This window comes from Parus major, chromosome 2 (genome assembly GCF_001522545.3).
Source record: "Parus major isolate Abel chromosome 2, Parus_major1.1, whole genome shotgun sequence".
Lineage (NCBI taxonomy): Eukaryota > Metazoa > Chordata > Aves > Passeriformes > Paridae > Parus > Parus major.
The window spans coordinates 52,130,492-52,157,539 of NC_031769.1; the positions used below are offsets into that span (position 1 = coordinate 52,130,492).

The 27,048-nt window shown below is 38.1% G+C and overlaps 1 protein-coding gene across 5 annotated transcripts in view; it reads right to left on the bottom strand.

The window, feature by feature from the left end:
• Positions 1 to 27,048, bottom strand: part of TNS3 (tensin 3) — a 166,131-nt gene that overhangs the window by 136,469 nt on the left and 2,614 nt on the right. For 4 of the 5 annotated variants that reach the window (XM_015618189.3, XM_015618184.2, XM_015618181.2 and 1 more), the window contains one exon: positions 5,823 to 5,934. The gene's annotated coding sequence lies outside the window, so the exon portion shown is untranslated. Of the gene's footprint in view, positions 1 to 5,822; positions 5,935 to 16,606; positions 16,652 to 27,048 lie in introns of those variants that run through there. The other variant, XM_015618188.3, reaches the window with a different exon arrangement.

A 27,048-nucleotide genomic window follows, 5' to 3' on the forward strand; every position in this document is an offset into this window, starting at 1 on the left:
TGCTTTTTATTTAATTATTTATTAGCCATAATAAAGAGAAGTTGCAGCTTTTTAGAAACCTTAGGAGCACTAAAGTTAAGAGTAAGATTTAAATGTTAACTTTAAAATAAATTTAATAATCACAGATCAAATTCTGGCGTGATGAAGTTGGTTCTGAGATAAACAAACAGGGAACTCAGGTTCTACAGACAACTTTCTGAAACATCATGTAACACCTGTAAACATTCCACAGGTTTTTGCCTTGTGCATTTTTGCGTACTTTTTATTTTTAAGCTATTAGGAACTCACCTTAGAGATTTTTGCCAAAATACCTCCCCTCTCCCTGAGTTCTCTCTGAGGTAACAATATGCCATCAAAGGATGCCAAATTTACTGTCTCTCTCAGCTCCAGAGTGAGTGTGTTCAGCCAGAATGCTTATGTACCAGTTTTGTAATGCCTACTCATTGCAATGGCTTCTTTTGTATCTCTATATGCTCCAGTAAGTTTTTAAATCATTCTTCCTTTTCACATCTTTGCTGTTGTTATGCACGTAACTTCCATGATGCACATAGTTTCCATGTCCCACTAGCTAAGCTCTGCACTGAAATATTAATTAATATCTTGTAGAGCTGTGTTAGGGAACATTTCACTAATCCAGTGGAACTTGCTATTTATTGTGTACACCTTTTGTCAAGAGAAGAGGGGCTGACAATCCCAAGCTTCCAATGTCACAGATGGGCTGCAGTCCACATTTCTTTTTTCACTCTCCTTTCCAAGACAGTACACTCTGTGTCACTCATATCGAGGTCAACATCCACTCATTTCTGAGGAGTCACTATAAAGACTTCTCTGCTTTTATTAATGCAGTCTCACTTGGACATCTTCACAAACAAAACTGACAGACAAATGAAATCTTACAGCAAGAGCTTGGTTCTCTACCTAACTCAGCCTTGCTTGACCAATTTGTAATCTCTCTTTCTTAGAGTTCACCAAAGCTGTTATTAATCTTCTCTAGGGACAACAACAGACCATGCCATTTGATCCTATAACCTGTATATCCTGCTTTAAATTTTGAGGTAATTAGAAGTTAATTACTTTGGAAGATAGTATGGTTTTCTGGTTTGTTTTCTGCTGCTTCTGGGTGAATCTAAATCGCACATACAAGAGATTAAAGCCATCTTGAAACAGTCCCACAGAAAACACTACGATTTGCTGGGTCAGTCCTCAAGAAAACATATAAGTGTACAAACACCACAGAGAGAGCAAATAGTGATATGATGAAAATCTCTTTTAATTTGACGATGATCTTCTCATTCTCTCAAAGACTTCTCACATTATAACATCGCAATGAGTAGACGGATATGCCTGCTGCCATAATTAATGGTCTTACAGTTAATCAACCAATGCCCATTGCAATAGTTAACTAAAGATGGTTTAGTTATGTTGAACTTAGGGTATATATATAAAAAAATGATAGATAGATAGATAGATAGATAGATAGATCTCATAACACACCCATGTAAGCACCTTATAGGATCTTACTTCACAAGGATCACTCAATGGAAATCAGACTGACACAAACACTCCTACCTCACTACACTCTTTGCCATTTAGAGCCACTAGCCCAAGCAGGATACAAATTCTAGCTTTCTAGTTTGTCAATTCAAATTCAATTTCAAGTTTTCTAGTTTGTCTGCCAGGACTATAACAAGAGACGCACTTCGTACATTTTGAAGACGCTCAGAAGTTATTATTGGTCATAGAACTTACTGAAAAACAGAGTATATAAAACCACCTGCAATATAATCATGTAAAATTAAATACGCATATATTTACACACACAGTATGCCCAAACAATAAATATGTCATCTCCATATAAGTCTTAATATAAAAATGTACTTTGACTTGCTATAAGCAATGAATTCAATTAAATATAGAGGGATTTTTCAACTGAGTAACTCCAACTAACCCGAAAGTGAGGTATTAAGTGGATCACTAGCCAGAAGATTTTACTTTTTGCAATCAATTTTTTTGATAACAGCAAAGTCACAAACAAGTGGGTGAATTTCAAAGGAAAATATCAAACCTCTTAAAGAAAAAAAATAGCTCCAGTTGTCTTTGAATCTTAATCTATGGTCTGTAAGCATGTGAAAGCACTTGATTAAACACAGATATTGCAATTTGATGAAAATGTATTTTCTGTCATTAACCTGCTCAATTAAACAGTCCAGGACTTACTGCAAGCCAGTTAACAACTGAATGAAACATACCGTAACATAATTTACAGTTTATATTTACAAATGTATAATATCTTAGAAATAAGACAAGAAAATGAATTGTATTTTTTTTTATACTCAGCTTGCACATAATACCACAGTAAGCATTTCTCTGCTCACAATACTGTTAGCAGCAGATGCCAATATAATTTGGCACCTCTGGCTAACATTTATACATGGTTCATAGTAAGGAAGTTTCAAAGGAAGAAAGCAAAACCCAAATGTAGTCAAAGCATAAAAGAAAAAAGGTTTTCATAAAAAAAAAACAAAACAGAGGGAGTAAAATTCTACGAGGACTGCCATTTGGATCACTCCAATATACATATTTCCAAAACCAACGCATTCATAGCTACATTAGATTAACAAAAAGATACTCAGTTCATTCAAACAACCATTAATTGCTTTAAATTCAAAAAGTAGCTCATGAAATGTTTTGTATTGCATGTAAAGCCTCACTAGTAGCTAAACCTAAACTAGGTAACTTAATCGTAAACTGGAGATGAGGGGAGTTTCATCAAAAGACATCTGTGCAGTGCCTGAACTTTTCACACTTATTTCACCCATCACATCAATGTTCTAAGAGCTGTAAAATTATACTTATTTATTTAAAATGACCCAAATCTTCCAAATCTGGTCTCCAGTTTTTTTAACTGACAGGAAATCTAGAGATTCAGAGCTCTCTGTTCTAAACCAAAAATTATTTAATCACAACAAAGATAAATAATTTTTAAAAAATATTTTTAAAAGGAAAAATGAAAGAAAACCTTAACATCTATTTCATATATATAAAATATAAAAATAATAAAATGGAAATTCATATGTAAAGACAGAAATTACATCCTTACGACAGCTTGTTTACAAATGAGGTAAAATACTGAACATTCAACATTTAGGGAAAGTAGCTTAAAAAAAAAAATCAAAAGGCTTCTGTAACTCTAGTGGCCTTTTGCTAACCATGTAAATGTGCAAGATTATTATGTATATTTGCTTAGCAGTGAACTAAATCATACTGGACTTCAGGGAAAATCAAACCAGAGCATTCAAGCTTGAGGAAGTGCTGAAGAGACACGAGGAGTCATGCGGTCTCCGGCTTACTGCAAGATATGCAGGTACTGTTGAAATCAATCAACAGCTGTTTGTCCTTGCTTCATAATTAGAATCTGTATCAAAGACAAATATGCTTACCAGGCAGAAAAAGAGCCAGCAGCTTCCCCTTCTTCAACTTTCCTTTTTGCACTGCTTTTTTGTAGAAAAACTAACTGAGTATGCTTTGCTGGGATGGAATGAAGTATGAAAGGATAAAGGGAGACCATTCAAGGGTACCTTTCATTCAAACATCCATTGCTCACAGCAAGTTTTTACGCACCACATTTGCAAGACAGGGTAAAAAAAACACCCCCAAAACGACTACCACATACTACTAAAAAGCTACACAACACCCACTCACAGCTTTTTTTCTTTTTTCTTACAACAAGTAGATGATTCATTTCTACAAAACATCAAATACCATATACTGACCAATCTGCTGCTTTCCCCTACCTTATTTCACTTAGATGTAACTTTCCTTTAACTGGTAAAATATACTCTGAAAGTAACCTCCAATCTGTATAAAGAGCTGTCATTTTTTGAGAAGAAACTGTTAAAAGGGAAGATTTTCTCATTAACAAACAAATAAACTATTTCTTAACGATAAGCTTTTCTTCTTCCTCCCCTTCCTGCAGTGCCAACTTGCAACATCAGAGAGAATTACCAGAAGCAGCAGAGCAGCACCAGGATTTGGCTCTGAAATGGCTAGTTTCTTTTTCTTCATATTAATAAGAGTTTCAGAGTACTAGGATACATTTGATACATTTCAAGTAGTTTTAGCGCTAGCAAGGAAAGGGACAACTTTTAGTTCTTGCTTTTTCAAAACTATGCTCTATAAACTCCATGCTGTAAGTTAAAATACAAATGGATTCTTACTAAATTGAAACTACTTGGAATCATCTCTTCACTGTCTAACTTCTGTTTGCTCCCATCCCACAGATTAATATCAAACAACCATCAATCAAAATGTAACAGTAGCAAAGAGCAATGGCGTCTGTCTGATGCTCACATCAACAAAAGAGGTTAGGTAATAAATCAAGGGGGTCCTTCTGAAAACTGCACCCAGAAACCTAGAGAAGATTATCCAAAACTGACCTAGATTTAGATACAGCTGTTTCATAGACATGAATGCAACTGAACAGGGAGTGTGTTGGAGGGAAGTGGCATTTAAAAGACAAGTAGATGTGACCCTTTAGGACATGGTCTAGTGTTATCCTTGGAAGTGATGGGTTATCACTTGGATTCAATGAGGTCTTTACCAGCCTAAATAATTCTATGAATCAAAGTTTTGGTTCTCTCCTGGTACAGTACTTTTTACACTTTAGGCAGTTCCTTCACTAAACAGTCTTCCTTCCAAAAATACTATTTCTGCTAAATTGAAAACAACTAAATCCTAAGAACTTTGGAACCAACCTCCAGAAGGACAGATGGGAAAAAAATTTAGAGAAATGTATACATAATTACCACTCCTATGATGACAGCTAAAATGCTTAATATATAGCTGTTCACTTGCAGACTGCACCATAGCTCAAAAAATGGACACATTCCTTCCATATCCTCTCACACCTCCCTCTCAAACCCTCAGAGGGCTCATAAGGTGTCTGAAGAACACAGAAAGTGGGAGATGGAAGAAGGAGATCCAACTAGAATCTGAAGTTGGTGCAAACACCTCTAAGTGAAAACAGCAACTATTTTTTAGATGAACAGACAATAACATTCTCATTCTGGGAAGTAAACCATGCATACAGCAGTTACAGAAACTGTTTGATTAACATAGAATTAATAGGAGTCAAACATTAACCAGACAGAACCAGGGGATCAAAAGCCCTATCCCTGGACAACTTGCAGAAGAGACCTATTAAGCTTTCCCAATATTCAATTTTATCACAGGTATCCTATGGAGAAGAGGAAAGCATGTGCAATTCTACACAGCAAGAGAGAAGAGTGAGGGAGAACAGCAGTAACATGCAGGCAGCAAGTCTCTAGACTATGTTATCCAGCTCTTTATTCTTTCTGTGAGTGATTAAACTGAATGACTAAGGATTACATAGAGAATAAAGCAAATGGAAAAATTAAGTAAATAGACAACTGCTCTTGTGATTTTACTTTTTTTTTTTGCAAATTAACAGATAAATCCTTCATGTCTCAGGGAGCAAGGGTCACACACTTCCTCATTTGTAGGCTGAATTCCAGAGCCATGTGTCATCCACTGCACACAGTCACTATGCCCCTCACAGATCCTCAAAGGCACTGCCTCAATCTGCCTGAATAGCCTAATAGTAAAAGCACCTGATTATACAAGTCCAATTACCAACTACAGCACCCTATTCCCTGGCAGTAGCAGGGAACGTTACTGTACAAAGGAAGGAAATAAACCAAAGGTAACTTAGTTCAAGGGGAATTACCAGAAACATGTATTCCTAGAAACTTAACATTAATATAAAACTGATTTTCTTAACAGAGCAAGAAAGTATTACTCACCTCTGCAGGAAATTCCTTGGCTATCAATTACTTGTTTGCAGATTCCACAGATACTGGATTTCTTAAATGACTTATTTTTGAAGGTGTGAGACCTTGAAGCTGCTTCTTGAGGCTGGAAGCAAGGAGAATAACATCAAACCTTCACTCAGCTTTTGAGTCATAATTTTAAGGGAAATATAAATAAATTAAAAATAAAAATAACAGTGTTATTACATATAGTAATGTATATATATAAAATAATTTAATAGTATACTTTAGTATATAGTACAATTTAACAGTCATGTTACATTTAGCAGTATAATAGCAGTAACATGAAAGTGCTCTCACTCGCTCTCTTGTCCCTGCTCTTGTTCCATAGCATAAGCTTTCCACTCTCAAGTGTAGGAGACAACAGAACGTGAGGAACCTCATCCATATCAGGACAAGGCCACTGCACTCATTTTTTTATCATAATTTCACAACTCCTTTTGTAACTTTCTCTATCTTTTAGGAGGAAATACAGAATAATGTGTATGTACCCATTCTAAGCTCTTATCAATGTAAAAACTAGCATTGGTTCAGTTTAAACTGATTAAACATAGCCTAGATATTCTATCACAGTAGCCAATTTAGTTAAAGATAACTTAAAAATCCCTTTGTTTCATTTCTGCATAAGAAATATACACTAGTTTAAAGTAGCATTATTTCCACAGTAGCTGAAATATCATATTGAAATACAATGCAATTATGAAATTTCTAACTGGGGACAGAATCAAAAAGTCAATATAGTATTTGCAATGGGTATTTTATGGCTTCTAAAACTTAGGAAATATTTAGGTAGAAAAACAGAGGAGGCTACCAAAAGCCTTTGACAGTCATTATCTTTACTAGAATGTGCAGAACAACATACATGTTCACTGGCAGACTTTTTGGAAAAATCAGTTACTTATTCAGAAATAAAAATACATTTCACCAGACCATGAAAACCTCCAAATGCTCTTCATGTTTCTTCATTTTCATTACACATTTGCACCTTACTGTTCTTAAAATACTGCAAACAAGCCTGCATTCAACACTAACACCTGTGCTGAGCTTTCCACCCATATATCAGTTGAAAAAAGTTTCCCAACATGGTGCAATGCACAAGGTAACATGAAGAGGTATCACAAGATTTCTTTGTGGCTTTAAGCAACTCAACATGGCTCTAGGCAAAAGGTTTACTGACTCCAAGAGTAACTACAACACAACTCCATGACAGGCACAAGAACAGTCGTAAAAATCAATGACAATTTTCAAGTACAGCTTCCACATGGGCCTATCCGAAACTCCACAGAAGTCCTCAGGAATACAGGTTGCAACAACTGACCACACTGAGCAGTCTAGGGGCTCAGAGGCTATTGGGGGTTCACAGCTTAATCTTAAGAAAAGCTTCAGGAAATATTGTTGGTCTTACAGTGTAAAGCCAAGATAATTCACTTACATCCATAAACAATAAATTAGAGACTACAGGAATAAACCTTAGTCTGGACTTTCAAGAAAAACTTTCCAATGGTAAGGTGTATTAAACAGCAGAAATCAGTGAGAGAATTAATCTACTAGTCCACATCCTTGGAAGTATGAAAGAGGGGATGAAACATTTGAGAAATTAAACTGATTTGTATACAGTGTTTCACAGTATATTGGGTTTGCATGGCCCGGCTTTGGTGGGCAGGGTGGCTACAGCACTGGCTTCTGTGAGAAATTGATAGAAGCTTCCTCCATTGACAGCCAGCTCCAAGACAGCCACCACTGGTCAAGGCTGGGCCAATCAAAAATGATAGTAATGCCTCTATAATAAAATTTTGAAGAACAAAGTTATTGTGCAGATATCATTTTGGCCAGAGAAGAGCAGGGTAAGAATATGTGAGAGGAACAACTCTGCAGACATAAAAGGTCAGCAGAGATGGAGGGGGCAGAGGTGCTCCATGCATGGGAGCTGAGATTCCTCTGCAGTCCATGGTGGTCCAGACCATGGAGAAACAGCTGTCCTTCTGCAGCCCATGGATGACCACAGCGACACAGAAATCCTGCAGCCTATGGATGACACCCATGCTGGAGCAGTGGATGCCTGAGAGGAGGCTATGAACCTGTGGAAGGCCCTTGCCACAACAGGCTCCTGGCAGGGACCTGCAGATCCATGCAGAGGAGGGAGAAAGTTTCCTAGTAAGACTTGTGATCCCATGGAGGACTCACACTGGAGCAGGCTGCTCTCAAAGGACCCACGGAACATCAACCCACACTGCAGCAGTTCACGGAGAACTGTAGACTCTGGGATGGATTCACAGCAGGGTTTGTGGAACATTGTCTTCCATGGGAAGAACCTCATGCTAGAGGCAGGGGAAAGATGACTCTCCCTGAACAGCAGCAAAAACAATTTGTCATCAATTGATGCTAACTGCTGGCAGGGAGGAGGTAGAGCTGGGAAAAACGTAGGGGTGGAGAAAGGTATTTTTAAGGTCTAACTTTATTCTTCATTAGCCTGCTCTAATTTTGTTAACAGTAAATTCAATTAATATCTCTAATTCGAGCCTGGTTTGCCCATGATGACATTTGGTGAGTCATCTCGCTCTGTCCTTATCTCATGAGCCTTTCCCATCCAATTGCAGAGAAAAGTGATAGAGAAGCTTTGGTGAGAGCCTGTTATCCAGCCAGGGTCAACCCACTACAGTCTTTTTGGTGCCAAAACCCAGGAAGGGGTCTGCTGTGATTTAAGCCCAGATGGAACCTACATATCACACAGCTGCTGTGTCAGCTTCCCTCTTTCTTCCCCCTCCACCCCAAATGGATTGGGAAGAAGAATTGCTGTGAAACTTGTATACTGCAATTAAAACAATTTATTAATAATTACTATTGTATTTTACTTTATTTTCAAAGGTAAATAATAATGGTTACAAAAAGGAAACAATAAGTGATGCACAATGCAATCGCTCATTACCCACTGACTGATGCCAGACCACCCTTCCTGAATGCCTATCAGCCACCCTTTCAGTAATTTGTCCCAGGTTACATACAGGGCATGATGTTTTATGGTGTGGCATATCCCCTTGGTCAGTTCAGGTCATTTTTCCCAGCTACACTCCCTCCCAGATTGTTTTGCTCATCTCCTCACCAGCAGAGCATAAGATAAGCAGAAGAAAAAAGTCCTTGACTTAGTATAAACACAACTTGGCAAAACACAAAACATCAGTGTGTTATCAACATCATTTCATACCAAATCTAAAACACAGCACTGTAACAGCTACTGAGCAGAAATTAACTCTAACCTAGCTAAAGCCAGGGTAATTAGACACTTTGATCACTCCTTGTAGAAATCAAAGGCACAAATTCCCCTGTATGACATCTGCAGCATGTTACTTCAGGTTAAACTGGAAAATGTTGTCAAAAGTATGATTCATATCAAAAATAAACAATTAAGGAAAAGAACAGATAAACTCCAGAATTACATAGGACCATAGCTGATGGCAAACAGATCAAAGTTATCAGTTTAGAAAAATCCTACTCTCCAAGGTAGCTTTAAATCCACTGGATGATATAATGCTTACACCTATTATTTTGCATACATGGAGGGAGGGGACAGCAACGTATTAGCAGAATAGGTATTTCACCATCTTTTATAGGCTAGAGAAATGTCCTTAAGTGATGTCCAAAAGAAAAGTTCAGATAAGAGATGACTGAACAAAGTCTTGATGAAAAGGCTCAGCCCCAGTTCAAAAAAGGAAACCTTTGCAAAACTAAGCTATACAAATAAATCACATGACTAACAAAAAAACAGCACACCAGAGGAATGTCACCTCTCAGCTCTTTCTGTTAAGTTTGCTCACTGTTACTTCTGTTACTTCTTCACTTCCTCTGTTCCTTACTTGAAGTGCAACACAGAAGTCACATGATTTCTGCCCATTTAAAGATCCCAAGGAAAAATCAAAGAATAAAATCCTTCAGGTTACCCGCACTTTCCCATAACTAGCATTCCTCAAGCAAATACTGATGAGGTAGAGCTGCCCAGAATACAACAGTTGGTATTATACTGATGAAACAAAAGTTTTGAGTTTTGCTACTCTCCACACAGTACAAGAGCATTTTTTAGCTTTCCTGCTCGTGAACTGGTACTCCACATCTGCTGCAGGTTTCATTTCCAGAAAGATATTTAAGAATGCCTGCTGTGCATACAGACCAAGTAATAACATCATCCAGCTCCCCTCTAAACCTGGCTCTTAAACAGGGCTGACCACAACTTCTTGGTGACTATAAAAAGTGATTATATCAAAAGTCTTACACAAGGAATATGAATACAAAATGAAGAACTTCCCAGAAATAGCAAAGAGCGTAGCATACAAGATTCTCTGCAGCTCTCATATATCAGAATTTCTTGGAAAACATATTATTGCTTCAAAAGTAGTGCTATTTTAGCCAAATTACATTAACTAAATCTATCACGCACATTTAAGTACATCAACAAGTACTGCCAGTGAATATATAAATATTGCAGAACCTATGCTACATGACAAGAATAGGTGATGTTGGTGAATTAGAACACCAAAAAAAATACACTGTCTGAAATAACTGAAATAACTTCACTGCTCCCTAATAAGAGAGATTCTAAGTCTCATGTACTATTCTTTCATGCACATTTGTCTATTTTAGACAGTTCACCTTAAGAGGAGGTGCTTCATCTCAGCCATCAAGGTCTTTCATCAATTGCAGGTGCTCTTCTCTAAGTTTTAAATTTTTGAGACAAATCAGAATCAGCTTTTTTCGAAAAATTATTTCCACAAGATGCAGAGGTAATATAAGAGAATAAATTGTTTGGAAAAGACTGGTAATCAGGTAAATTTCTTTTCCCTTTTTAAACTTTGAAGTCGACCACCTCCAACTTTAAACAACAAATAGAAACTTCATCATGTTTGCAATTTTCAAAAATTATGATCTGTCTTGAGAATTCAGCCCAGAAAGTAATAGGTCTGGATCTGCATAGAGGTAGATAACAGCTGCTTAAGGAAAGCCCCACCTGGAGTTGTCTGAATGCATGCCCATTAGTAGCCCAACATTGCTTCCAGCAAAATGGAGGCAGGGCAATACACCTGCTGGAGACACGCAACCCTCTTGCCCTTCTCCAGCCAAATCCTCACTGCTCTCTTTTATCTTAATATCCCTAGGAATCAGTCACCTATACAGAGCAGTGGTTCACTCCCACTCCTCCCAAACACGGAGCCTGAGGTTGACTCCTCTCACACAAAATAGCATCAGATCTCGCATCTTTTCATTTCATCACTTCTTTGGATTTTTGTTTTAACACCTCCATTTCGCCACTGCTCATGGATCTGTATAAATGGAATAGCAATTAGGAGACAGATGAACACTCCATTAAGACAATCATTACTCCAGACCCTGAAAAACTTCTCCATTTTATCCGCACTTCATTAGCAAACCAACACTTTGTTCTGTATGGGAAAATACCGTAGAAAGGAAATCCTTTTCCTGAAAGAAGCAAAGGACTGTCCTTTACTTTTCATGAAAGTTCAGTGTTTGTCAATGGCTATTTTTCTTCTTTGTTAAATGAACAGACCTTGTCTTCTCTGAGACTAATAACACTGCTTTTATTACATAATGACTGGAACTCCCACATAGTCAGAACCAGACAGCTCAAGACTAGAATTCACATATTTAAATAACAGTGGGGAAAAGGGTGTATCTGAACATACTTGGTTTATTCTGTTCACAGACAAAAAATGGACGAGCGTAAGAAAAGTTAAAATTCAGATACATCAGGCATCTACCCTTGAAATGCTGCCAGCTAATATTTCAGGCTTTTTTTTTTTTAAATCATCTTACACATAGACTCTCCAATCAAATTTTTTCCCACTGCAGATGAATTCTTGCAGGTACACAAACACACTGAGCTTACACGCATGTTTCCTCTCTCTGTCTTGACTGTCCCTAATGAGCCTGTTTCAAGAAGCAGCAAAGGATTGCAGCAATGTGCAACCTAACCCCCTTGTGACATAGTGCAGATACAAGGCCAAATACCAAAGAGCTACCAAGAGTTCTCTTGTAGCAATTTCTGATGTGGTAACAAACAGCTATTAAAAGCAAACAAAACAATAATTAAAAAAATAAAGAAACACCAAGGAAATTTAACAAGCAAACCCAGAACAATCTGACAAGGGACAACCAGAAAATTTACTAAATTCTGCAAAGAAAGGAGAGAAAGCAAAAGAGGTCAGACCTGCACTAGAAAAAGGACAGACAGAAGCAGCTATGTGTCAAAACACTGTCCAGAAAAAAAATAGCTAAGAGGAATGAAGGCATATGTCACTAAATTGGTGACTAAGAAGCAGAAGAAATATTACTGATACTAACACAGTGAATATTTTTACCCATTTCATTTAGGCTCACAGCTTGAGTTTTCTCTCCTACCCTGACAATCCTGCTGCTTGAGGCAAGTGTGCTACACTAACACACATCCAATTTAGCACTTCAAGCAGGTAATGTGTGCAGCACAGAAGTGGTATCTTTCAGATACATTTTTTCTACCCACTATCCTCCAGAAAAAAAATCAGCATCCAGGATAGAAGTACACAGAGTTAAGGAAGTTAACAGTTGCACACTGCATATATATGTGCATTCAGCAGCTGCTGTACTAAGGAAGCATAAACACTAAAAGTGCATTTATCAGGGAGGTCATCAATCAGGTTGTTACATCTTCAAAAGCAGAAGATAACAAGCTTTCCAAGTCTGCAGGAAGATCTCCTTAAAAGCATTCAGCAGGATGAAGAAATGGCAATCTCAGTTCAGCTTCCTCATACATTATCCTTATTTACCTACTTTCTTTTAACCCAGACTATCAGCATGGCTCATAGATCCTACTGACAAAGACAATATGAATGACTGCATGAAGTCTACCTGGCTGTTATACTTTGAAAGGCTGGAATTGCATTAACCAAGGAACAGAGTGCAGACCAGCATCTGTGGCCAAAATATCTTCACTCAACACCTATGCTCTCCACACCAAAGCAGGTACTTCAATTTATTCCTCTAGGTCAGAAGTAGTGGTATTCCAAACGCTCCTGCTTCAATGTGTAAACAGCTGTAGTTAAACAAGCAATCCTACACAGATTACCATCTGCACTAATGATAGTAACTCGTACTGAAAACAACACGATGTGTGTATGCCTGGAATTACGTCCTTATCCATTTCCTCTTCTTATAAATTTATCTTACTTAATATAGTTAAGACTGTTCCAAATGGTAATCTAAACCAATGTATTTTATGTAACAACTTAAAATAGAAACATTTTTTGCATTTCATTAAACATAAAGACTCAATATTTTTGGTTATAAAACTTTTTATTCAGTAATTTAGGAAGGAGGAGAGAACCTCATGTATAAAATTAAAATCTCCATTGTGCACTGTTGGTTAAAGTTTAATTTCTTTCATAACATTTAGTTTCACTTTTTCCAGCTGCTTTTACCAAAGCTTCGACAATTTTTTCCATCAAGTTATAATCAACCATTTTCAGGTTTCAGAATCTAACTGATATTTACACAGACTTCTACAAAAAATTGTATAGGATAAGTGTCACTCCAAAACTCAGAAATGTTTACTCAATCCAGCTCTAGAATGCAAATTCATTAATTTCACCGGAAAGCAGACAACTTGTGGTTAGTCATATATTTTGTATTTATCCTGGTGTTCTTGTGTGGTCTTTGAAAACACAAGCTGATGAAAAACACTCTACTTGCAATTGTAGATTTTGCATACCTTCTATTTTTTTTTTATTTTTGATATTATAAGATTGGTGATACCAACCACTGAACACAAGTATTTCATGTTAAAGCTGTATATTGGATCAAAGCCTCGAACACATTCCCTTATTGCTACTAACCACAGATAATATACAGAACCCACACTCACCAAATCAGAGGAAACTTTGAGACAGTGCAGGTACTAGGTAAGTTTGTATTTTTACTGAAGAACATGAACGACACACAAAAAAGAAACCCAAACAAACAAAAACCAGCAAGCACTAGTCTCAAAACTTCCTGGTTAAAACTATCATTACATTCATAACATTCTTAACTATTCATAACACAACAACATTTTCATAATGCATAACTACTTTTAAAAATGCTAAGGAGAAATCAAGGTTTGCCTGATGGTAACAGACACATTGCTCACTGTGACAAACAGCAAAATAAGGCTCCTCTTCCAATCTGCACACTGCTTCCATCTCTAACCATCCTTTGCACTCTGGTACCTGAACCCAGTAGTATGGAAAGCAGGCTGCTCAGGCTTTGGCAGACATGCTGAGCACAAGATTCACTCACACTCCACCACACAGAAAGGGAAAGCACTTGCCATGTCAGCAAGGTTCAACCTTTACCTCTACTTGAGAGAGAAAAGAAAAACTTAGCAGCAAAGTGTGCCATGTTATGGTAAAAGAATGCATCAATAGCAAGGTAATAATCGTAACTATACCTACATCCGCTGAGCCTCAGATTTCAATACATGAAAGAATTTCATTTAAGTTAACCTTATTCCCAGCTTATTAATAATCATTTTCACAGTCACATCAGTCACAGGCTGGAGATAGGATAACACCCTTGGCCAGCCTGTCCAAATGGTCTCCACCTTTTCAATTAGCTATTCCCATTCAAATGTTTAGCTCTAGCAAGAGTACAGGAAAATAGCCATCTTGACAAATTTCATAAATTCTGGTCACTGACTGGTGTAGGCTGCAACCAACTGGGACCACTGTACGTTCTTACCCAGCCAGGAAAAGATTTGTTGCTACTGGCCTGAGGCTTGGAACTGTAATTGCTCTCCTCTGCCATATGAATGAACCAGAATAACATAAAATGGCGTAAGTACAAGGATCACATTCAGCTGCAAGACCTAAAGCTCTTGTGGAAATCAAAATCAAACACATTTATGGAGTTATTATACAGTGCATGTTCTGTAGCTGATTAACTTGGACACTCACCCAAGGACAAATAGTTTAACTATTACATCAAGAGAAACAATTACATAAAATGCAACTGTTGCTTAACTCAACTGATCTGCTCTTTCCTTTTGGGTCAAAAAACCATGCGCTTTAAATTTCTAAATAGCTATCTTAGTTATTTCTCTGGCACTTAAATCAGAACCTCTTATCACAAGCAAGTAAAGAAAAACTCACCAACACACATGCTTAACTTGATTTTCATGATCCTTTTCAAAGGCCCAAAGAACCCACTTGAAACACCAACTTCTTCCTTCTACCAACCACAAAGCTCCACAAACCCTTACTCCTATCAAATACTCCCCAATCTTATCAGTATTACTTCATCAGAGATCATTGGTTTCCATTCACATCTATAGCACCAAGGGTACTTTCATACTGGCACACTGGAAAAGTACTCTTCTTTTTTTGCTCTTTTCTCAGAAAAAAAAGTTTCCTTTAAAGCCCTCATAATTTCTATTTTATCACAGGTTGATTTCTTTTTATGCACTTTCAGAGGATTTCATCTATTATCAGAGCAGTTACTACTCCTTCTGCCCCACATAAAAATAATAGAAGGCACTTCTAGAATAGATTCTTCAAATAAAGTAATTTCCTAGATCACAGCAATTTAAAAAAGCAATAGCCCCATGATACACTTGCCAAAATCTGAATTTCATGGAAACTTATAACACAAAACATGTGAGACCACAGAATGCTTATTTAAAAGGCTTAGTTAGTTTTGACATCCAACTATTCCAGTAACATTTTCATTATTACAGAGTATATCATGTAGTGTATCAATATTGCCATTAAGATCAACTAAAACTTGTGAAGCATCTTTATTGCCTGGACATCTTTGTTTGCAGGTCTGTTGATAAGGCAGGTCTGCAGGCTTTTCTTTTTATAAATGTTGTGAAGAGAAAGCACAAATATTGTTTAGTCAAAACTTGAAGTGGGTCTGCGATCATCTGTTAACGAAGAGGAGGTAATCTTTCAAAAAAAAAAACAAAACTACCATGTCTCAGTCCAGCCATAAGTATTAACAGGTCTTCATCACTCAATAGATTTCACCCAAAAAGCTGGATGGTTAGAGGTCCTACTCTTTCAAAATATCTTTATCTGGCAAAGTAGACTTCTTAACAAGCAGCAAGCTATTTGACAAAAAAAAAGCAACTAAGAGAAAGCAGTGTTTCTGCAGTACTGGAAAAACACCACCTGCAAGTGTACAGTTAGCTACTCAAGATTTGTATGTTGACCTTTTAGAATCATGTGATTTTCTTTGTATAATGAAGTTTAGGGCATGAAAAGCTGTAAAATTTTTCAACTGTCACTGTACAACATAGGCCATGTCCAGTCCTTTCCTTTACAGCAGAAGTAGAATTTCCAAAGAATTCACTTTTCTACAAACACATATAAGCATATTGAGCAAACTACAGTCAGAACACACACTGTTCTCCCAAGCAAGAGTGTACATAAGAGAAAGGGGGAAAGAGAGAACTGCCTCTTCACAATGTTCCTTCAGCAAAGATTTATAATGTCTTAATGTTGCCAAACAAACCTGATACTAACAGCCAAAGAGAGCCTAGTGACTATATGCTTGTTTTGTTTGTTAATTTTCACTACACACAAGATTGTAAGGCAGTAAAATTTTTTATAAGCTGCAACCCTCAGCAGTAGAGAAACCACAAGGAATGCACAGATGTGACTACCTTCTTCCAAGTTAAAAGCATTACTTCAGAAACATCAGCATATAAAATATGTGGAATCACTGATGAATGAACATACCTCAGTTTGCCCACGAGCCAATTCTGTAGATGAACTGTTGTGAGCCTGTTTTAAATAAAGGGTTGCTTTAATTAGTGAAATATTACTAACTGACAGGGCAAATTCCAAAAATACTTCACAACAATTAGAAACCTTTTTCCCCTCACTAAAACAATTTTTAAATAGCGCTTAACCCCTACACAGCCACATAGGTATGCTCTAAGTATATTCATTTCTCCTCTGTACATCAAAAAAACAGTTAAACAAGAAAGAGAAATGTTTACCAAAGCATCTGAAAAAGCTTCCCTATGTTATTACCAGAGATGAAGGCAACATTTCATTTCAAACCTGTATCAGATCCCACTAGGTCTGAAATTTTTTACAGAGGGCAGAAGGAAAGGTGGCGGCACAGGGGGAAACTTGTAAAAGAAAACAAAAAGCCAGACAGCTGTTCAAACCAGCTTTCAGTTCAGCTTAAGTTCAATTCACAGCCTGTTATTACACTGACTGCAACTGTCACCTTTCCCTCCCTGCAATTAATTGTCCACCTTTTTGCTTTCCAGTTATTCTTTCACCACCTTGAACAACCTAACACACCATAGTTCACCATGTCCACCCAAGACTCCAACCTGTCCCCACAACGTCCTCCATACAGTCACAATCATACTGTGTTTCTATAGGATGGCAACTTGAACTCTGAAATCAAAGTTTACTGCTGACAGAATAGATAGTAAGACATCAATACCAGTGCAGATAGTTTTAAACAAAGAAATACTATTTTGCAAGCAAATAAAGGATGAAGTATTTTTCTTAGAATAAGTGATAAAATTCTTTAAAGTTAAGCCAAACCAAATTCTGCAATTTATTAACCTGAACTACTGTATTCTATTCACTCAACCATGACAAATTAATCTTTTCCATGCAAAACATGCACATATACAAAACCTATTAATTGTATAATTCCTGTATCACAACATATAGATGCCCTTTGTGCTCTTACTGCTTGCAGGTGCTGCGAGTACAGACAGACGTCTTCAGACTAAATGATACGTCTTGTCATAGTAACACTCTGCAGAAAAATTATTATCTTTCTATTACTCTGCCTCTTGAAGGATGGCTGTGTTTAACTATCTCTCTCTCACTGAATGTGCTTTGTGAAAAGGAGACAACCCTTTACAGACTTCTTGGTTTATGTGAAGTATCCTCCAAACATCAGGCTGCCTGAACTGAGATTAAGATTTCATTCATGTAACTCAGTGTTCCAGTGAGCTCAGTCTCAGGAAAGCAAGGTGATGGTACAAGGTCATCCAAGTGAAAATTTCTAGCAAAATCAGAATGAGTTTAGACTTCTAGTTGTCCAACTCATGCAATCATTTCCAAGCATTCCAGTCGGCATAAACTTGTATAACTTATAATCTACTAATGCAATGCTTACTTGCATCATGATCTATGTTAAGGCTTCCTCTTTACCACTGACTGACCTATCTGAATCTAGAAGCAAATACTTCCACAGAGACAGCAACAAATCATTATCCTCCAAGGTCCCCCAAAGGTCCTCATATAATAGGTCCTAATACCTAACACAGTCCTCAAAAAAAAAAAGTAAATTCATTTTTACACATTTATTGTGCAGTTCATTTTCTTTGACTCACTCAACTTCCTTTAGTCATCACGTTCTTTTCTTAAAGAGACATTTTTTAAAAAAGCATTTCAATTGATAGAAACCACTTACTGCTCCTGAAAAATGGTAGCAGATGGCAAAACTTCCAATTCTTTTAATTTTTTTAACATGACTGTATCACCCAAGATCTCTCAAATACAAGAAAAAAAAAAAAAAAGCAGCTTTATTTGGTTTACTCAAATTTAACCTCAAATACACAGTCTCCTGTTAGCTGCGGCCCAGCTACCAGCAGGTGACAGTCACTGTAAGCTCGGGAGGTTTCAACTGTTCCTGGTTTCTTTTAAAAAAATTTCTGTGAGGTGGGTGAGAACAGTGCTTAATATTCTTTCCTTAGGACCTCAATGCACCTAGAATGAGCCACAAACGACAAAAACATCAAGGTCAGTCATCTAATCAAAGCTAGACAGACTACATTTATTTCATCCTAGAACATGACCTTGGTCAAACACATTTCTGAACAAAATTCTTGAGATACTAACAAGTCAAAGAGTTATCCCGATCCAAAGCAAACTCCTAAAATCTTTAAATGTAGAAGCAACACTGGGGGAAATTCCACTAAAATACCACTATAAGCTCATGCCAGGACTCTAACTTATGTGCTGCTAGTTTCTGTAACTTTAGAGAAACAAAAAGTTCCAAAGGACACATGCACACATACAAAACTTCTCAAAATTTCTTCTGAGGTGGGGAAGAGGTAGGGGATTAAATCACCCTGTAACCCAACCAGTACTATCTTACCTGCAGATAAGCACCCAAGCAGAATTCTGAGAAAATACAATGCAAGGAAAATCCTCATTCTTTTGGAAAATCTTGACTTAAAAGAGCAACTTGAGAGGAGGCAGGGCAACACAAGTTCAACAGAAAACAAGCTTAACAGTCTTTAAGATGTGTGGTTGAGAAGCAGAGCATAAAATTTGCTATCACCAGCCCCTTGTCTATTTTCAGGTAATTTAAATGTATATGATCCCTCCTACCCACAATTAAGAGGTCTGAAATTGAAATAAACAAGAAAAACATGTTCATGAGAGTGAACTATTGTGGACTGTCAATAAATAAAATTTTCCTAAACTCACTAAAGTGTCTATGCAGTAACCAAGTACTACAGACAACCACGACATTATACACTGAGACACAGAGGAGGCTCAGAGTGCTACTGAGCAATTTTATCTCCCTCATTCTGCACAACACATGATGTTGCTCTGGACAATTACTGTCAATTCCTTCAAGAGTTGTAGCTTAGGAGTTGTGCAGCCCTGCTTCTCATCTACATTCTTCTTGCATTCCCTCAATCTAGTCTGGAACTCCGTGTCAGCAGACAGAGAAATGTCTTCCTGCAGGCAAGAATGAACAATCTCTCCCCAATTACAGTCATGTGTGGGCTATAAGCAATTTTCCAAACATAAAAGGAAGGCGGGAATTTGCTATCCCTATATTAGCAAGCTAAAACAAGCCAACCTGCAGATGGAAAGGATCAAAGCATCTAAGTCACCTCAAAATTAATCCCCTTCAGGAATGTTCACCACCTCCCATCCACACATACTATATCCCTCCAGTCCCTCCCAGAGCAAAAAGTCAGTCTTTGAAATTAGAATGATTACCTAGAATACCATTGTGGTTTGACACTGGCCAAACTCCAGGCACCCATGAAAGCCACTCACTCACCCTCTCCTGCCACAGTTGGGCAGAGGAGAGAAAAAAAAATTAACAAAGTGTTCATGAGCCAAGATAAGGACCAGAAGACACTCCAAGGGCAAAACAGGCTCAACTTAAAGTTGCAAAGTAAATTTATTACTAACAAAATCAGAGGAGGATAATGAGAAGTAAAATAAGCCTTTAAAAACACTTTTTTCCCCCCAATGCCTCTGTCCTTCCCACCAACAGCACATGGAGAGAGGGGGTGGAGGTTTTAGTCAGTTTGTCACCCCAGATCTTCTTCCACTGCTCAGGGAGAGGAGTCCTTCCCCTGTGAGACTTTGAAATCCCATCCTACAGGAGACAGTTCTCCATTAACTTCCCCAGTGTGGTTCCAATCTCATGATCAGCAGTAGTCCCAAAAAAACTGCAACGTGAGTCCCTCCCACAGGCAAACAGTCCTCCCAAAACTGCTGCAGCACTGTTCCACAGGAGGCAGCCCTCCAAGGACAGGCTGCTCCAGCCTGGAAGCAGGGACCCCCTCTCTCCACCTGGTCTCCCAATGGATCACAGCCTCCTCCAAGCATCCACCTGCTCAAGTGTGGGCACCACCCACATGGGTTGCAGATGGATCTCTGCATCCCCCATGGAACTCCACAGGCTGCAGGGCTGCCTGCTTCATCATGGTCATCACCATGGCCTGCAGAGGAATCTCAGCTCAGCTGCCTGGAGGAGCTCCTGCCCCTCCTTCTCCATTGTCCTTGGTTGTTTCTCTCACATGTCCATGTTGTTTCTCTCACATGTCCTCAGCTCCTCCTCCAGATAGAAAAACACTCTGCCCCCTCCTTCTTTTGATTTTCTTCTAAAATACGTTATCACAGAGGTATTACCAACATCTCTAACTAGCCCAGTTTTGGCCAGCAGCATGTCCATCTTCAGACCCATCAGGGATTGCCTGTTGGACATGGTGGAAGCTTCCAGCAGCTTCTCACAGACGCCACCTCTGTGACCCCTGCTACCAAAAACCATGCCATGCACAACCAACACAACTTTACTCACATTTCAGTCCAGCTCAGCCTAACCAAGTTTTCTGCACTAAGAAGAATAACTGTGTTTTCATAAAATCTCACACCTGCAGGGGACACAGTCTTACTTAAAAGCACACAGATAAAGGCACTAACCAGGACAAATGGGTCTTTATATGAAATGTTAATCCATTAAACTAGGGGCTGCCTTCTTCACAAATGAGCACAAGCCATTAGAAAACAATTTTCAAAGATTCTTTTGATTATTTATCAGCTCCTTCTAGCAACATACCACATGATCTTGCACCCCATGATCATTGACCATTTTGAATCTGTTGTCTTAAACAAGACTGAGAATCAATGTTTCAGTCATAGTTTTCCACAGAAGGTCTGCTCTGTACTTGTGGATTCAAGGTGTCACAGCTGAACACAGCCACTCTTTCCTAATTAGCCCCCAAATGTTCTTTCTTGGTAAGTGGTATACCATCTCCTGCAGGCCATAATGATAGCTGGAGTGCCTCATTAACTAGTCTCCAGCTTTCAGGAAAGGTCAGTTTGTTGACACACTTTATGACCCTAACACACAAAGAACAGCTATTCTCTTTTCAGGGCAGAATGAGCATCTGCATTTCAAAATAAAATAGAGCAGCAGCATGTATACACACAGGGAACAGTGAAAGTGTTTCTGTGATGTAGAATTAAGAAGCTGGAACTGTAATATTTTTTTTAATTCGTTTTCTTTAAAGTACCTTTGCACAGCAGTGAGAGAAGGTATTAAACAAAAGAATACTCCCAGCAAAAGCTAAAAGATTTTACTCTTGCACTTCCTGGGGAATGGAGTTTTAACTGGCTTCTGGCATAACTCCTCTAGAGGTTCATTTCCTAGATGGAACTATAAATCCCACGATGCACTTTATCAACACTAACAATGAAACTATTGTGCTTCAGCAAAGCAACTCCTTGGAGAAAAGTCCAGTGCTTACTAAGGCTGGGACAGGGGGGAGGGGGGAGAAAACATCACAAATAAAGCACATTCCAGAAAGCAGCACAGAAGTAAAAGCAAAATATTAGACTGAAAATGCAGAATTTTTAAGCTGTAAAAGGCAAGAACTCTATGAGAGAATATTACATGTCAAGCCAGAACCAAGCATATTTCCTCCTCTGCCCCATCAAGAAGTGTCTTCAAACATATACGTAATTTAATACAGACAGACAAATCTTAACATAAGATTCAAACTGACACATTTAAATGTACTTTTGGAAGGCAGGCAGGCAAAGGAGCACCAGGGCAGCACCAAAACATTTTACATAACCCCAGTATATAAGACAAAGAAATTAGACAAGTAAAGTAATACTAGCAGCCATAAAATACTGCAGAACACAAAAAGCTCTCAAAAAAACACAGAACAGCTGGAATCAACTGCAGCAAGGCCACTGCTGAAAACCTGCTGAAAGGGAACACCTGCAAGGTTACAAAAAGCAAAAAACATTCAACTTCTTTGAAAACAACTACAGAATTGTCAGTCACTTATTTCCATAGTCATAAAGAAAGTATGTAAGACTTGCCCATATTTATGTACTATATTTTGCTTATGGATTAAAGATGCACTTCTATAATGTGCATATTGCTCATATTTGAAAGAGAGTTTTTATTTCAACAAACCATATTCAAAGAGCAAGAGCAGCTATAGTAGAATAGCAGTGGGGTTTTGATGCTTATAAACTTACAGATCAATAAAAATCCAGTACTGGGGCTAAACCAGACAAAACAAAAAAAAATTTAGGAAACAGGCTAATAAGAATCTCAGAGGTTCAATTGAAATCTACTAATCTAAACATTTATTACTTAAAATCCAGTCTTCTACTAAAAAACCTCTACATTTTCCCCCAAAGTTTGATCTTAAACACCCTAACTTATTGAATTTGCCATTGGAAATGCCAGGTTTCCCAGAACCTGCAGTAACAGGTTGTACTTGACTTTTCATCTTCCAAATCAAATCCATCTCAACTGAAAATAAAAATAGTCCTAAAGAGTGAGTGTGGTTGATAACTGCAAGAATAATTGAATGACTGAAAAAAGAAGCATGCCTCATGAATGACTTACTTTTAACTTTGTGAAATATTTTGTGTTCTTAAAGGAAGTGTTTCCAGAGGTTTTTCAAGCACAAATTAAATTGATTACACACCAAAATCAAGAGCAAATAACTGAATCACAGACCTAGGTTCTCATTTCTTGACCACAACAACAGTCTATGTGTTTATTAGTTATAATCAGGTAACAGCTCATTCATAAAAGCCAGAGGAAACAGTTTGTTACCAAAATCCAGGCAGCTACAGTTTCTTCATGTCTATATAATAAATTTTAAAATGGCAAATCACCCATAACCTGGCAGACATACAATATCAAGAATTTGTTAAAAATTACATTTCAATTGCAAACACTACAGAAAAGTTCAGATCCACCAGGTAAACAAAACCTAGCACATATATTCAGAAAAACAGATGTACCCAGAAGTACACAATACCCACAAAGATATTTTTTATAGATACTATTTCCAGGACACTGACTGATAGAAAAGTATCCTGCTAACAAGTCACTATCACCCATTCACCAAAAGCTTGCATGCACAAAACCTGTATTTCCATGACTAACTCATTTATAATTAGGGGAACAGTCACATCAGGCTGTGGAACACAGACCATGTCTCCCTCTTCACTAGCCCAATGAGGGGCAGCAAACAAGCTCAAGATGTGGTACTGAACCTAACAACACTAAAGCTAGGCATCACAAACCACCCAGCACTGGAAGAAACCTCTAATGGACTAATCCACTAGCTTGTGGTTGGTATAAAACAAGCAGGAATGCCTGACCTGAGCATATCTCAGTCTCTCCTATTACAGCAATTGCATTTCATACTAAAGCACTGAGGCAGGAAGGGGACAATCTGCATGTACAACATACAAAGAAGCAAGACTGGAAGACCTCTAAGCACTGTCCTCTGATGTGGAAGGGTCACCTTCATGCTCCTCACCTTTGCTTCCAGACTGCAGATGAGCACCCCAAACACAGTGCTGTGGTACCTCTCTCTTCTTGACTCTCTGAATACTGGATTATTTACCACAATGGTCTAGTCTCAGATTCCAATACCAATTTCACCCTCCCTCTCACAGTGGGTTGCCCTCAATTCCCCCTATGCTGCTAAACTACCAACTGACCTGTCAAACAGCTGCAAGCTATCTCTGCTAACCACTACAAATACAGCCACAGCCCTGAAATAGGAAAAAACTTGATAGATCAGAGGATTGAGCTACCAACACTACTGCTGCCAGATGACTGGAGAAGGAGGATATAGCCACTTCTGCAAGGACAAGAAGCAACAGCAGCATCCTGACACTGACTAGCAGCATGAAAGAAGGTGCAGAATGCAGAACACAGCTCTCTGGGCCCTCCTCATCCCCTCCAGAGAACAGGTGGAGAGCCAGATGGAACTGTCCTCTGGGTCATTTTCAACTGCAGCAACTTGCTAAATCACTAAAACAAGATACATGGAAACCTGAGTGCACAAAAAAGGCCCAAAATGCACTAACCAAGATGAATAAGGATGATTAGGATGCAAAACTGTCCTATTCTGGCAATCAAGAAGCCTTGCAAAAACCTGAAGTTTTTCTCTGCTGAAAGATAAAAGGTGCAACATGCTTTACATGGCACAAAGCAACACTGATAGAGAAAATATTTCATCAGAGACCCTGGCATCCAACAAGGCAATATTACACAAATATAAATATCCCTCATCAAAGCACACATTAGTGATTTCTTTTTACCTTATCTCCTCAAAAGAATTTTAGTAGTACTAGCTGCAGAAAAATAATAGGTACAGAAAGAACTATAGAAGAAGGAAGGCCACCTATTTTACTTCAATTAAAAAGACAGCTGTAAATACACTTCTATTGATCAATGCTAATGTGCTTGCAAAGCATAGAGTCTAAGAAATGGTATGCAAGGTACACAAGGTAGTATGGTACACTGAAAATTTTATATATGGTCTAAGGTACATTCTTCCTTTTATTGAAAAGAGCTCAAACTCACATCACAAGACTCCAGTTTCTTCAACTAAAATTACCTCCTTCAAGAAAAACCATAATACAACATTTGAACTGAAACTAAAATCATATGTCTACAATCACCTTTTTACTCTGTCTACAAGCATATAGATTTGACCAAATGGGGAGAAAAAAGATGGCCTCTACTCTGCTTTTTTTGTTTGTTTCTGTGGTTAAAGGCTTAAAAGATATCGTCTCCAAAGTTTCGGCTTTTTCAGTAAATTTATGCAAGACAGAAAATTAAATTAAAAAAGCTAAGCTCTAGAGGTTTCTCCTAAACATATAAAACCTGTTCTCTAGACACCACCATTCTTTTTCTTATTCCCCAAACCACAAATAAATACATTCCTAAATGGACTCACATCCTCTTTCTGCCATTCCCAAAGCTAAGGGAGTGTCTGTGCAGCTCATGGAACTACAAAGACGTAACAGCATCTTCCCTTCATCTGTCTTCTGAGGCTGCTTCCTCAGATCCTCTTCAGTGGATGTACACTGAAAGCAGGCTGTATCAACACATCTGTCCATTAGATTGCTGCATATCAATCTGTCACCTAATGCCTCAAGCAATTCATTACCTCTATTCTGTTATCACACAGGTCTGTACCTACAGGGTAATTAGATAGTAGCATGGTGGGGTGGGCAGGACGAGAGAGGGAGTAGTGAGCAAAAGGAGAAAGAAAGGTGGACACCTAATCCCTGTGAAGCTAGGCAGTGCTAATTTCCTGTCATTGGCAGATCACCCAACAGACCCTGAAGACTATGAAAATTCTGACTTAATATATCAAGCACAAAAAAGCTATACTCTTTTCAAGATGTTAACAAGTACAACTTGCAAATGACCATGCAAAAAAAGTTATATACTTAAGCTGTGAAAAAAATAGCAACTTAAAAAGCACAGTTACATTGTGAAATACATAAATACAGAAGACTACCAAATCAAGTGGGGAAAAAAGGGTGAGGGGGCACTTACATGCATTAAGTGTATTACCATTATCACTGCAGACTCCCTCACACTACCACGAACTCACATTTATCAGAAACAGCAGCCTGCTCTATCCCTAGGTGTAAAATATTGTACTGCAGGCTGTTTTTTTGAAACTTTTTTTCATCATCAAATGGCAGGCTTCATTTTGGGGACATTGGCCTGCCAAAACCTTTAATAGCTTTGACATTTTCCAGATGCTTGCTTTCCCTACCCCTCATTAAAATAATTTGCTGCCAAACACCTGCAAATACTTAGATAGAATCCCTGTAACAGGCCTGCTGTGTAAGAAATAACTAAGCAGGAACCAACTAACTTTCAGAGAAGCTATCCAGTCACCTGGTTTGCTTCTCACCTTCCACCCACAAAGGCACTAAGACCAGGAGAAACAACAGAACCAAAAATCCAAAACCCAGACCAACCAAAACAAAACTTTAAAAAAAAAACCCACACCACTGCATTTTTCACTCCCCATCTCCCACCTGTCCTATCACACATCTTCCTTCACAGCTGGAGAATTTCCATCAAGAGGTATTTTCCAAAAGGCTCTTCAGCAATAGCTCGGGTATGTAGCTGATACATAGACTCTCACTATGATATGGGAACTTCTGGTTACTTTCAATCCTGTATTTGAGCACTCCACGTGGAGGCACACGAGCTAAGGTTAACTTGACCTGCAAAGTCTAGTTTTTCTTTTCTAGGCTTCACTTCCTTGTTGCTGGTCAGGTTTAGCCTATAGATCCACACCAGTGCTAAAAATGTTGGACATTTCCAGATGGTGAACCAGAAGAATTGCTTGACAGTGCCATTTCAAACAGTACATTTTCATTCTTAAATCATCAACATGAGTACCTTACCTAACATGCAGATAAACACTTCCATTGTGATCTTCATAATTTTGCTCAATACCAGATGCCAATGCCAGTGCCAGAATTAGGACACAAACTGAAAAACTGAACAATGCAATATTTTAAGTTGCACTGAAAGGGCAAAATTGTGGCAAGTAAACAAAGCTGTAAGTTTCTTACAAGTTTTGTGAAGC